The 13975-nt window shown below is 37.5% G+C and overlaps 1 long non-coding RNA gene across 2 annotated transcripts in view; it reads left to right on the top strand.

Moving 5' to 3' along the window:
- The first annotated feature begins 350 nt into the window (after positions 1 to 350).
- LOC123598334 overlaps positions 351 to 13975 on the top strand; it is a 29221-nt gene continuing 15596 nt past the window's right edge. The window contains exons 1-3 of one of the 2 annotated variants that reach the window (XR_006712547.1): positions 351 to 6915; positions 8252 to 8319; positions 12898 to 13032. This is a non-coding gene — a long non-coding RNA (uncharacterized LOC123598334). The remainder of the gene's footprint in view (positions 6916 to 8251; positions 8320 to 12897; positions 13033 to 13975) is intronic. The other variant, XR_006712548.1, reaches the window with a different exon arrangement.

The raw sequence follows: 13975 nt of genomic DNA on the forward strand, positions 1-13975 counted from the left end.
GGACAGAGAGAGACAGAGCATGAACGGGGGAGGGTCAGAGAGAGAGGGAGACACAGAATCAGAAACAGGCTCCAGGCTCTGAGCCATCAGCCCAGAGCCTGACGTGGGGCTCGAACTCACGGACCGCGAGATCGTGACCTGGCTGAAGTCGGACGCTTAACCGACTGCGCCACCCAGGTGCCCCTAAATTATTTTTTAAACATTTATTTATTTATTTTTGAGAGAGAGAGAGAGAGAGAGAGAGAAGAGGGTGGAGGGGCAGAGAGAGAGGGAGAGAGAATCCCAAGCAGGCTCTGCACTGTCAACACAGAGTCTGACAGGGGGCTCGAACTCACAAGCTGTGAGATCATGACCTGAGCTGAAATCAAGAGTCAGACACTTAACAAACTGAGCCACCCAGGAACCCCTAAATTTTTGAGATTAGTTAAAATCTATAGTTAGTGCAACCATCATATGTGCATTTCTCTAGTTCAGAGGCATATTTATTTTCTTCAGTGTTAAGTTCATGGAAAGAGAATGCCTCTCTGTTAATCATTGTATACTGCCACACATCTGCATTATGATACTCTAATAATTTTTTTGAGTCCCTATGATGGACTGGATACTCTGCTGGTGTTCTATGAAGTTCTAAAAGCAGTCTATTTTTATAGGTTAGGAAACTGAGGGTCACAAGAGGCTAAGAAACTTTCCCTCAAACCTTACAGGTATGCAAGAGTGAGAGTTGGGATTCACAGCCAGTTCTTTCTGGCTCTTTTCACTGTGTCCCTCAGCCTCCCATACTTTGTTTTTGATGTTTTGTTTGAAATTACTAAAATGGAAAATGGCATGAAAGGTGGAAGAAGATACTGTTTTCTTTTTAGTTCTTTTTTGGGAAACTAATGTCATCTATTCCCTGAGCCTTACATTTATTTTAATTGTGTCGAGGATTTGGTTAGTATCTATGTCTGCAATCAAAGAAAACGCAATGGAAAAATTCTGAAAAGATGAGGATGTAAGTTGCATATTTCCAAGTGAAGTAGGCCAATCTGGAAAGACTACAACCCAAATGATTCCAACTATATGACATTCTAGAAAAAGCAAAATTATGGAGACAGAAAATGATCAGTGGTTGCCAGGGGCAAGTGGGGGAGGAAGGGGTGAACAGGCAGGTAATTTTTAGGGCAGTGAAATTGCTCTGTATGATAATATTATGGTAGATTCATGTCATTATGCATTTGTCAAAATCTATAAAATGTACAATACAAGAGTAAGCTCCAATGTAAACTACAGACTTCGGATGATAATGATATAACAATACAGGTTCATAAATTGTGACAAATGAACCATTCTGGTGGGGATGTTGATAAAGGGTGAGGTTCTGCATATATAGGGACAGGAGGTATATGGGAACTCTCTGTACCTTCTGCTCAATTTTGCTGTGAACCCAAAACTGCTCTAAAAATAGAAGTTATTTTTAAAAAGTGCAGTGGAAAGTAGCAAGAGGAAGTGGGTGTTCTTTGGAAATGTTGCCTGCTCCCTCTTTGAATAGATGTAGCACATTCAGTTACACAATCACTTCTCTACCCTCACGAGCTTCCTTTCTCTTCTTCCACTCACCCATCCTCATCCATTTTCTTCACAAAACCTTCAGCAGAGAGTAAAGCATCTTTGTGTGCGTTTGTGTGTTGATCTGCGGTTGTGGAAAGGAAGGGAAATATGATTAGTGTTTGGTCTGAATAAAGAAAGAATCGTTCTGGTTTCTCCCCTCTCTCCACGTCAAGGTTGCCTTGGTAGAATTGGAGATCGTGAGGATGAATTGGAGGGGCTAGTAGAATAAAAATAAAATTCTTGAAATAATTGTGAAGAGCTACTTTCTTGTCACCTGGTATTTTTCTATCTCATAGTATCTGTTATATTTCATAAGCATTAATCATCAAGAAATACAACTCCTAGGAAGGTTTTTTTTTTAATCCCCCAAATAACTCAGTCCTAGAATTTAAAGGCTCTATATGACATTTTATATGTCAAAGATTGCAGCTTCAAAAATCCATCAAATCAGACAGCTCACACTGTTACTGGAAAGGAACATTCGAATATGTGAGCAAGCTTAATGGCCTCTGCTGCCTTTTAAGAATATAAATGGACAGTTCTTCACATGCACAGTGCTAAAATTAAATTAGCAGCATGGGATGGCAAATGGGAAAATAATGACATGAAACACCCAGGGTGCCTGCTACTTGCTCAGTGGGGAGGTGAAGACTCCATAGGAGGCAGAAAGAAAAAAAATAGGCTGGGCCATCTAGAGCATGTTCTATGGTTGGCATGGGCGAGGCAGTTGGGCAGTGCTGACAGCTGGCCTGCAAGTTGAAGAGGATGGGAGAGTAGGAGGAACAGGCAGGCTTGACTTCAAGCTGTTTTGTGTGCATATGGCCACAAGCTGGCTCCCTGTCAATCTACTGCCCACACCCTCCTCTCTTCATCCTGAGTAAGTATCCATTTTGGAATGTAGTCTGTCAGCCAAAGCCACTGGACATTAAGTAGTTGATCTGCTCAGACAGAATTTGTTCCAACTATAGAAAAAAAAAAAAAAAAAGGCAAAGGATATAATGCTCTGGCGGTTTTTCCTTTATTGAGATACTATATTTCAGTCTTGTAATAAAACTGACCTCTTAGGTCAAGGCTGGTGAAGGACATTCCAGGATAGACAAGGATGGATTTCAGGAGAGACCTAGAATTTAAATCCATTTTAAATTTGAATTTAAATCTACCCAATCCATTTTAAACTAATTGTTTGCTGCTATTTTGTTAAAGATTATTTCTGAAAGCTATTGAGGAACACTGGGAATCACTAGGAATTCTATCTATCTCTGTGATACTATTTTAACTATGCATAGAATAGTTTCTTAACACTTTAAAAAGAATAGTTGAAGAAGTAAAAAAAAAATAATTGTTCAAATGGGATTTAACTAAACAGCTACAGACATATGCACTCCATGAGAAGTATTAGAAAATTTTGTGCACGTGTGTATATGAATGTGTAAGCATGTGTGTGTGTATTTGTTTTTGGTGGAATGATTGAAAAAGAAGCATGCCAAATAAATATGGTATTTATGTTGGTGACCTGTTTTTTTTTCTATTTTAAATTCCAATGTAGTTAACATACAGTGTTATATTAGTTTCTGGTGGACTGTTTGTTGAAAGGATAATGGCTGTGCACATGTTTGGTAGAAAGGTGTCAACATTTTTACTTGTGGTAATAAGACCACAGATTTGTGCATTTCAAAAACATGGCTTTTATCATTTTCTCAGGATCCACATGAAGGAAAAAATTGGGATCATTCACCAGTCATAAGCCAAGTGACTATTCATCTCAGTTCTGAATATATCGGTTTTACAAATTCTCTTTTACACAGGAATGCTACCCAAGAGCAACCCTAACTTTTCCCCACCCACACACTTCCAGAATTTCTTTTGAGATCCATAGAAAAGGGCCTTCTGTATTTACAAATAAACAAATTTACAATATATATTGGAGAAACAATTCAAGCATATATTTTGAAAATAGGGGGAATAACAGTAAGCAAAGGTAAATTATAAATCTAACTGGAAATAGATATATATTTTAAAACCAGAGGATCACACTAAACAGGTGCATTTGGTAAGAGAGGGCATGACAATATCAGAAGTTCAAAAGGAGAATGGTATTAAAATTGTAAATCATTAAAGATAACTTTTATAATTTGAACTTTTAAATCTCAGAATATGTAGCATAAAGGTGGGGATGTGCATTTATGTGGATTTCCCTTAAACCACCACACTGAACATTTTTAGGCTGGCATAATATAACTTTATAATTTAAAATAATTTGGTTTATTTTTCTCCCTGTTTCAGATCAATGGATCAACATTACTGCATTTATTTTAAATGGTGGCATGGGGAGCTCAGGTGATCTGTTAGCTGGTTCCAGAAAGAGTATTAGACTTTGAGAGAAGCTATGAATAAAAACTCCATTCTGTTGCCTCAGTGATTAGCTAAGCCATATTGTAATCTCATGGTTTACTACATGTGGGGCTGAGTGCTTACTGGTTAAAAAAATGAGAGTGACTAAAATGTCTTTAGACAAGAACTGATTGGAGGGCACTTGTTGGGATGAGCACATTATGTAAGTGCTGAATCACTAAATTCTACTCCTGAAACCATTATTACACTATATGTTAACTAACTTGGGTTTAAATAAAATGAAAAAATAATAAAAGAACTGATATTTTCAAACATTGTGATCTAATATCTACAAAGTGTTAGACATCCAGGAGGTGGTAGTAGTGCGTAATGATTAAGAGTATGGACACAACCCAGGCCGAGAAGATTGATTACCTTTCCAAAACAGGAGGGACCTAAGTGGTTCAGATGTGGCAGATACACGAAGGCATCTAAACAAATGAGAGACATTTTTCACAGACTGATAATGTTAAAGTCAGCTGGAGGAGGCTACATCTCCTCGAACCCTAGATTGTCTCTTTGATTCATTGGAACAATATGACTATTGTAAAATATGACATCATGGAGACATTTTCTGAAATCTGCAAGAGAGGGGTAAGGCATGATAACAGGATTAGTCAGGCCAGATTAGTCTCATGTTGGCCTTACTGGAGTGACTGGTGCAATTTAATTCAATATTGTCAAATGGTCAATCTGATTACACTTGAGTGTGTGTGTGTGTGTGTGTGTGTGTGTGTGTGTGTGTGTGTGTGTGTTGCAGGAGCATTTGAAGGGAGATGCTGGCCAATGTATTTATGGGAATTAGCTGGCAGGTAAAAGCAGTAAAGGAGAGGGTTATATGTGATTGTATGTGTGTTAGTTATCTGTTGCTGTGTAACACATTGCCACCAAATTTAGAAGGTTATAAACAACCTTAACCATTTAGTATCTATCACCTTTTCTGTGGGCTAGATGTATGGGAACAACTTGACCAAACCGTTATGGCTTGAAGATTCTCATGAGATAGCAGTCAGATGTCAGGTGAGACTACTGGGATATGAAGACTTGACTGAGGCTGGAACATCCTCTACAAAGGTAACTAACTCCTATGATTGGCAAATTGGAGCTGACTATTGGTGGAAGTTCTCAATTCCTCTCCCGGAGTGCCTTTCCATGTGGCTGGTTGACTGTCCTTATGATATGGTGGCTGGGTTCCACCAAAGTGAGCCAATCAAAGAAACTGAAGCTTCAATACCATTGGTAGCCGATTGTTGGAAGTCACACTGTCATGTCTGCCTGTACTTTAGTTATCACATAAGCCAGCTCTGATTTGTATAGAAGGAGACTAATATAGAGCATGAATACAGAAAGTGAGGATAATCAGGGGACATTTTGGAGGTTGGCTGTCACAATCCATTAAGAGAAATTCCCTTTCCTTTTTCAAGTAATTGGGATAGAACATGTTTTCACTAGGAAGTCCTTGTGAATACTTGTCATCAGACTGTGATGTTGAATCACGATATTTATTATATGCAGGAGTACTGACAGAAAGTAGAAGTACATTGGAATTACCCTGTGGAGTAATTATGGTAGAATTGCTATCAAATAGTGGTAAGAGAGAGAAAAAAATCTGTCCCCCAGTCAGATTATCACATTAAAAGAACAAACTGAACACAAGCAAACAAAGCAAAAAAACATAATGACTCTGGAATGGCTAAAAAAACAAAACAAAACTGGGCTAACTTTTTGTATTAGAGACCAATCTGAAAAACCTGTCCTTTTTTGAAAAATATATATTTTCTACCTCAAAAGAGAAAGGAAGAAGCATATAGTCTGCGAACATTCAAGAACATGACACAAGTAGATTGCCAAGAGGCTCTCTTCTGTTTTCTGCCAAGTATCTCAATGATTGAACTGTACTCCTCATTTGAGTTTACTGTATTATTGAAACTGTCATGTTGTGTTAAGTGGAACCATTTGTTTCTCCACACTGGCTGATGAGTGTTTTAGGTTGGCATTGTACTTGGCTGGCCTATATTCCAGTGTATGATGACTAATTAGCCTGAACTTGGGTGACAGAGTTAGGAAGGGAGTAGTGAGTGGTTAGCGAGATGTCAATCCACTATTGCCAACTCCTACCTCAAAATTTCTTGTTCTAGGTCTCCATTTATCATCCATGTCAACTTTTCTGCTCGTTGGCTCCTGCTTGACATCTAAATCACAATTTGGGTGACCAAAGGCATTCTGATACATAAACATTCCTTTGACCAAGTTGAGTATGTAATAAAAATAAGTCCCATAAGGGATTCTAGCCACTGTGATTGATTGGAAACTATTCTAGGGCTGTAAAACTAGTGGCATTCAAAATAATTTTTAATATGGGAGGACTTCAGAAATGTTGTAAGAGAACTCTGCAAATTCAAGTTGTATTGATTTATGGGTGAATAACAAACCCAAGCACCATAGTATTTTCTTCCTCTCTAGATCTGTGCTGTAATGATATCCAAGTTTCAAAATATTACTTGTCTTGTAATCTACCCAGATTCTTGGCATTTTAGCGGCTGTGGCCTAGATTCGCATTGCCCATCCTAATATCCATCTCCTCTTCAAAGAACTCTAAGGCACGTGATTGTCTGGAATAAGGACAACATTTGCAGTTAGATATGGTCATATGCCTAAAGGTCTAGCCAAAGGCATATAAATGGAAATGCATGACAGTTTCTGGGAAACTTCTGTAAGATAGATTATAGGTGTGCTTTAAACCTGCTTCCCCCTTACTTGCTTCCTTCTGTTTAGAACTCAGATGTGATGGTTGGAGCACCATGTTGGACCAAGTATAAGTAATCATGAAATGGAACTGAAGGCAGTCCAAGTCCCAGGTGATGAGGAAGCCACCATATCAGCTCTTGCTTGCCTATCCTGGATGTCACGTGAGAAGGAAATTTCTATTTGGTGAAGGTAAGTTACTTTGGTAGAGCTCCATTGTGCGATCTTTATGAAGTCTTAGATTTAAAAGTGGTCTTCTTCTATGCTGGTAAACATGTGGCATTGCCAGTCCCTTTGTAAGCTGTGTAGAAATAACAATGGCACTTTCCATGTGATAGTCAGAGATACATCGCTTTAGTAGCATCGCAGGGGAGAATCACAGTACCTCAATGCAGTATGCTTACACAGAAGCTCCAGATGCTGTCACTTCTGTTGCCAAGAAAGCAGCTGCCTCTCCTGATTCCCTGTTGGTTCCAGTGCACATTCCTGGGTGATTCATCTTGGGACACATGTGTTCATTCTGTGCCAGAATGAGGAACACCAATTTCAACTTTTGCAATTCATTAATGTTTTCACACATGTGAGGTCATGGAAAGTTTTTGTAACGGCTGTTTTATGGCATTATGATTTCAGTGATAAAATACTAATTTTTTTCATATTAGAGGATAAAAAATATGAGAAATTTAGCATCCTATATGTGGCCAAATGAGTCCAAATTTTTTGCAAATAAAAGATAGAAAACAGACTTGGAAATAAATATTCAAAACATGAAACCTGTAATTATTTAACTCACAAGCTGTAATCCTTTCTGAATTAAAGCTCTGGCTTAATATGCATGTTTCAATAGTATCATACCCTTTAAAGTGAATTCATCCACAGTTTGATTAAAGAATTACATTCGTGTTAACTGTGGCTATTTTTGTAAAGTAATTATGGAATAATTATTATGAATAAAACACTGAATTATACCCTATGAAGGGGGAACACAAGTGTCTAAAGTAGAGAAAACAGCATGAATATGTCTTACTTAGTATGGTATTAACGGTATACACATATCGTAATTCATTGAAGACCTGAAGGAAATGTGCTGAACTTTTAGCATTAGTTTTGAGTTATTGTGCAGGGTATTTGGTGAATCTTTAGTATCCCTTGGTAGCTTCAATAGGTGTTTGATAAAAAGCTATGTTTTTCAAAATCATGGCTATTATTTGATTATTCATGTTTTCATCACTAGACACTGCATATATGATGTATCTTATAATCTCTTCTAATTAAAAAAAATGCTGCTACTGTAAACATGGCTGGCAACTCCCTTTATGTGCACGTTTTGCAAGTGTGAAGAATGGCTGTTCATTTGCAGCTGTAATCAGTTCACTGAAAACATTTGTTTCTCTATAGCTGACAGTTCTGAAGCCTGTGTTAAAATAGAGTCAAAGTCGTTCCTTAACAGAAGTGCAAGAGACAGTTTTCTACTGTTTCCTATTATCTCTCAAATGTGTTTTCTACTCAGCTTACATGTTCTGTACAGGTTCGCAAGAGAGCAGCCGCTTGGGAATCCTGATGCCGAGAGTGATAATAATGCCTATTAGAAGTCACGTATTTTACATATATTTTTTGTAAACTTCATAATAATTTAAAGGGCAGTTATCATAGCTCCCATTTTGTTAATGATAAAACTAAGACACAGAGGGGCGCCTGGCTGGCTCAGTCAGTTAAGTGTCCGACTCTTGGTTTCAGCTCAGGTCATGATCTCAGGATTCATGGGATTGAGTTCTGCATAGGGCTCTCACTGACAGTGCAGAGCCTGCTTGGGATTCTCTCTCTCTCTCTCTCTCTCTCTGCCCCCCCCCCCCCCCCACACTCTCTCTCTCAAAATAAATAAACTTAAAAAAAACAAACAAACCTGAGACCCAGAGATTTAAGTTAACCTTTTAAGATCAAAATACTGATTAACGGAAAACGTTGGTTTGAACTCAAGTCTGTCAGCAGCAAAATTGTGGTTTCCACTGTATGATACTACTTTCCATGTGATACTAGACTTTCACTATTACAGTCCCTTTACAGCAGTTGGGATATTGGAATGAATCTGCTTCATTTTTAGTGGGTTGAAATATTTCATGACTTTGTTGTAAAGCCCAGTTGATTTACTGCTTAATGTCAGGTAGCGTCCACTGACAACACAGGTGAAATTACCTAAGAAGCCAAACATACACACCATGATTATGACCGTTTACCATCTCTTTTCCCCGAAGATGCTTTTATTGTTAAAGAGGATGTGCTGAAGTGTGATGTTTTAAAATTAAGCTCATTGAGGATATATATATATATATATATATATATATATATATATACTATTTCTAGGAATAATTTATTTCTAGGAATTCCTGGTGATGATATTTTAGGGAGTCTCAATTAAGAGAAGAGGATGAATATTCTAGTCAATGGATGCAAACAGTACTGTAGAGATGGGTGAAAATGACCACATGATAATAGACTGTCAGGGGGATGGTTTGTAATGCATGAACTGGTTTGTGGTGCAGGCCATTCAGCCGGTAATGAGGCAGCAGATACTGCCTGTGGCTTGCACGTTTAAAGCTTTCTGCCTAATTTGCAGAATATTAAAGGGAAAACCTGGTAGAACGTTAGAATAGTATTCCTTTAAAGGCAAACCCCAAAGAAGTCAGATCTACTGCCTGTTCCTCAAGGTATGATTCAGGCCTGTTTAGAGACACGCCCTTTCCAGGCCCCAATTCATTGTATTGTGTTGCAAATATAAGGCAAACGACGTGTTCCTTCCCACTACTAGAGAGCAAACTTCACCCAAAGGCTCCATTTTTCTCTCTTGTATAAAGCCTAAACCTTTTGATACCTCCCTGAGGCTTTTAAACACAGTTAAACAGGTGATCTCATGGTTCCTGAGTTCAAGCCCCCACGTCGAACTCTGTGCTTACAGCTCAGAGCCTGGAGCCTGCTTCAGAGTCTGTGTCTCCCTCTCTCTCTCTGCCCCTCCCCCACACATGCTCTGTGTCTCCCTGTCCCCAAAATAAACAAACACTAAAATTTTTTTTTTAAATAAATAAACAACAGTTAAGCATGGCAATGTTGGGAATGGGTTGTCCAATGAGATACTTAGAGATGACAAAATCCTGGGATCCTAGAATTCCTTGAGCTCAGAAAAAGCATCTGAAAGACTGACAGTTTTACATACATAGATTTTTAAATCTCACATTTTGTAAGAGACAAGCCATTTAGCTCTTGTTTTATCGCCAGCAATTTGAAGCTATCATTGAGACAGAAAATATGACCTGTGAAGTTTCATGGCATATGTAAAACCTTTCCCATTTTTCAAGTTACTCTCATTTGCTTAGTCATTTACTGAAATAAGATTTCTTGTGAGATAAAACACCACAACCACCACCTACACAAACAAATAAATCAATAACTAACTCTTCCCTCAAATACCTTATCACAAGAAATTCATTTGCTTCTTTCACAAATCAATTATTTGTATATTTGGAACTTGATGTCTTTGCAAGTTAATAATTGGTTGTTTAAATCAGGAGTAACTGCATTTGAACAAAGTTATTCCCATATTGGACCCATTCTTTTTTGAAGTTGGAACTTCAGGCAGTAAGGAGTTCATTATTCTTTGTTTGTATTTTGCTATTGTTAAATAATTTAAACAAGGAAGCCTTTGGATTGAGATGGCTTTAAGGTCCTAGCAGCCTACATGCATAAATGAAAATCTAAGCCTGTAAATGCCTCAAGGTTATGAATTTGAAACCTAAGGACAACCAATCATAACCAACCGAGACGTTAAACTACAGCCAGTCAAGAATTTCCTTACTTTGCTTCTACCTTTGCTCTATAAAGTCTCTCCCCCAGCTGCTGTCAGTGGATCCGCCCTAACCACTTCTGATTTGTTGCTGCACTGATTCAAATAGATTTTTGCTTAAATAAACCCTTAACATTTTTGACATGCCTCAGTTTCTCTTTTAACAGTATGAACTGTTTCCCACTCCCCACTCCCCAGTCGGGTTAAGAAGGCGTTTGCAAAATCATATATTCTTAGAATTTCCCCATGACTTTGAACAACGATTCTGAATAAGAGATGAATTCTTGTGCTGTGTAAGGTAATAATAATACTTACCCTATGGCACTGACATAAGGATAAAGTGAGTTAGTATGGGCGAAGTGCTTTTTAAAAGAGTTCCTGACACATAATAGGTGCTCAGTGTAAGGTGGTTATAATTATTGCCTCATTGCTTTAGTCCTGATCATCATCACCTTTCACCTAAATAACAGCAATAACCTATTAATTTTTTTTTTGCCATCAATCTTATCTCCCTCTAGCATTTTCCACAGAACAAGCCAGAATTATCCTTTTTGAGGTATAAATATGCTGCTCCCATTGCTTGACTTTAGTAGCTGCCTGTTACTCACAAGGTATAATCTAAACTCTTTACTATTACAGTATGGTTTCTCCTTAGTTCTCTTGCCTTATCTTGTAATCCCTCAACCTCAAAATCCACATCTTTTAATTTTATTTGTAAACCCAATGTTTCAAAAAAATGAATTAGAAGCTTCAACTTGGTTTTCTTTTATTAATAATCAATTCATGAATTAGTGGATTAAAATTTCCCCTGCAATTAACTCCATTTATAAATTTAGTTATTTTATATTCCCTTGAGTGTTTCAAACCACATTAAAAATTTTTAAATCTCTTGATCTTAGGCACCTTAAAAAACAAGTAAATGTGCTTTTTTTTATAATGGTAAAAAATACGTAACATAAAACTTGCATTTTTGCCATTTTTAAGTGCACAGTTAGTTCAGGGTCCTTAAGTGCATTCACACTGTCGTCCAGATGTACTTTTAACTAGAGCTTTAAAAATAGTCTAAGGGCTTAAGCATATTTTGTAAGTTTGATGAAATCAAACTTACAAATGTTGAAAATTGGGTCTCCAAAAAATTCATATTTTGTCCACAATTTAGTTATTTTATATCCTTTATGTTGAAATAAAAAGTACCAGTTAGATATTTCAATGTGAAATCACAAGGCTTTTATGTCATATTCTCTTAAACATTTGGAACATAAAAATACATTAAAGAAAACATTTCAAAAATTTACTTATGAAAATGGGTAAGGTTGTATTACCATCTTGATGCAAAGGAACAGCATCCTAGTAGGCCAATTTAAATATTCATTTTCTGCAGGCACATCATACAGGAAATGAGAATAGTCACATAACCAATGTTAGACTTGCCAAGAAAAAAAAATTCAAAGATTTGGAAATGGGCAAGAGGGATGATTGCCCTTTTAAAGGAATGTTAGGGATTTCCTTCAGAGATTATCTGACATTTTAGGGCTATGCACCTTTGATTGTTTCTCTGTGACAATTTCAAAACCATAGGGGTAGAAATTAAGTTATAGACAACTGGTATTTCTCAAGTGATTCTCATGCATAGCAATACAAGTGAATTATGTCATGTAGAGATATAACTTGTTTCTACTATGTGGAAAAAATAATTTCAAATATTATGTTTTAAGTTATTAACCAGTTTTCATCTATTAGCAAATTCATTTTAGCAATCTTGATTGCCTACACATATATAACTGTCTGTGCTTTAAATTCACGTTTCAACCGGTTTTAACACCTTATTGATTTGCTCATTAATTAATGAGCTAAAATAAAGTGTTTGATAGTATTCATTTCATACTTTTATGAGTCATGTTCTTAATTTTGTAAAAATATATACTTCAGAAAATTAGATTTTTAAAATAGAATGTCTGGTTAAAAATATCCTGGGGCGCCTGGGTGGCTCCATCAGTTAAGCTTCCGACTTTGGCTCAGGTCATTATCTCACGGTTCCTGGGATGTGACGGGCTCTGTGCTAACAGCTCAGAGCCTGGAGCCTGCTTGGGGTTCTGTGTCTCCTCCTCTCTCTGCCCCTCCCCTGCTCATGCTCTCTTTCTCTCTCTCTCAAAAATGTATAAACATTAAAAAATTAAAAAAAAAAATCTTGACTGACAATTGACAGCATGCTGAGAGTGAACTATTTACTAGTTGAACAAGTCATAATCCCTATGTTCTTTAGAAAATTTTTCACACAGTGGGGCTTTATTCCCAGAAGAAGTCATTAATTACTGCATGGAAAAACATTTCTATTCCAGACCAGTGTTGAGAAAAGTTACAAACTTTTAGAATGTTTCCAAAAATTATTCACAACATTCTTGAGGTTACAGAACTACTTACCATTTCTGGCTGTCCTTGGAGAAGAGACCCAGGATGATTCAGCCAAGCCGCAGGTAAACATGCTGAGTATTTCCATCTCTTTCCAAGGAATTTTTTAAGATATGCCTTTTTGGTGTGTATATGGTATCCATCTTTGCTTTTTTCCTTCCTTCTTTCCTTCCTTCCTTCCTCTCTCTCTTCCTCCCTCCCTCCCTCTCCCACCCTTTCTTTCTCCCTCCCTCCCTCCCTTCCTTCCTTCCTTCCTTCCTTCCTTCCTTCCTTCCTTCCTTCCTTCCATCCTCTATTTCTTTCTCCCTCCCCCACCCTTTCTTTCTCTTTTTCTCTCTTCTTTCTTTCTTTTTCTCTTTCTTTCTTTGTCTCTCTCTGTCTCTTTCTTTCTTTTGCCTTTCTATTTTTCATCCTCTGATTTTGATGGATAGAATCCCTTACTCGTTTAACTAGGTAGTGCTAATCTCTGCTGAATGTTTAAATTCAACAAATCTTTTTATTGCCTGATTGGTTTCTATTTCTCTTGCTCATTAGACACCATTCTTTCACTGACACCCATCTTCACTCTTTTCCAGCTCGTACAGAGAACTACAGACATTGCCCCTAGTACACCAGGTTGTCTCTTGTCTTTAGATCTTTGTACCTAAACCTGCAATCATCCTGCCCCTACTTCTGAGATGAACTTCTCTGGGAGGTTTTTCTGCTTTGAAACTCAGGGTTAGGTTTCTTTTGTGTGTGTGTTCTCATCACAGATGTATCTATCTCTCCTGCGGTGCTTATCACACTGCATTGTAAATACCTGTTGCCTTGCCTGCTATCTCTATTAGATAATCTTGAGGATGGGGACAACATCTTGTTCGCTGTTGGAGCTTTCACACTAAAGAGAGGCCCCATAGAAGGTGCTTAGTACATACTTATGAGAAAAAAAAAAAACAGATGAAGTTCAGGGAGCAGCTCTGAGACTTCAACACTATATTCTGATGGTGGAACAAAGATCAAACACTAGAA

Source organism: Leopardus geoffroyi, chromosome C1 (assembly GCF_018350155.1).
Source record: "Leopardus geoffroyi isolate Oge1 chromosome C1, O.geoffroyi_Oge1_pat1.0, whole genome shotgun sequence".
Taxonomy (NCBI): Eukaryota; Metazoa; Chordata; class Mammalia; order Carnivora; family Felidae; genus Leopardus; species Leopardus geoffroyi.